The following is a 923-nucleotide window of genomic DNA, read 5'->3' as shown; positions in this document are numbered from 1 at the left end:
CCAAACGCTGACGTCTGTCCGGGGTGAAATGATGGAAACTCTATTCACGGGCATGATTTCCATTAAATATCAATTAACCTGGGAGCCCCAGCCAGGCGTGCAGTGCGTCAGGGGTAGAGCGCTCAGCTCGTTTCCACGAGGCCTGCTCGGCTGGGGGAGGGGAGGAAGAAAAGAAAAGAAAAAAAAAAAGAAAGAAAAAAAGCGGGGCTTTGATTCGCCCTGATAAGGCCAGGGTCGGGGGAGGGGGAGGGTGGGCTGACGCTTTTTTTTTAACCGAAACCGCCGAGCTAGGCCCCACACGGAGCAGAGGACCAACCAACCGGTCCACCTCGCTGGTCCACGGTCAGGAACGAGAAAAAAAAAAAAAAAAAAAAAGGCCTGGCCGGTCTGCGCCGGGCGGGTCAGGAGCGGGGAGCGCGCGGCCCCCGGGGGTGCCCTCCCCGCCGGCCCCAAGGCCGAGGTCCGGCCGCGCCCCCTCCGCCGGGGCGGGGGCCGGGAGGGAGCGGGCCCTCGGCGGCGCCGGGCCCCCTTTAAGGCCGGCGGAGGCATCCCGGGGCCCGGCGCAGGGGCCGCTTCGCCGCCGCCCGGATCCCTCCGCGCGGTGCTCCCCCACCCCCGGCCCGTCCCCACCCTCCCCGCCCCTCGCTCCCTCTCCTCGCCGCGGCGGGGTGCGAAAATGCCTCGCCGGCGCGCACCGGGGCGGCGGGGACGGCGGCGGCGGGGACGGCGGCGGCGGGAGGGGGCGGCGGGGGGAGGGCGGCGGTGAGAGGTGGCCCCGGGCGGGGGGGTGTGTTTTCTCCTGGCTGTTTTTTTTTTTTTTTTTTTCCGTTTCCCTGCAGAGCGGGGGGACCCGCGGCCCCAAAGCCCGAGCGTCTCCCCCGCGGGGCGTCGGCGAGCGGAGCGGGGCGCGCGAGGAGGCCGGG

This window comes from Psammomys obesus, unplaced genomic scaffold (genome assembly GCF_907164565.1).
Source record: "Psammomys obesus unplaced genomic scaffold, mPsaObe1.curated_primary_1811, whole genome shotgun sequence".
NCBI lineage: Eukaryota > Metazoa > Chordata > Mammalia > Rodentia > Muridae > Psammomys > Psammomys obesus.
Note: the sequence above shows the minus strand (reverse complement) of the source record.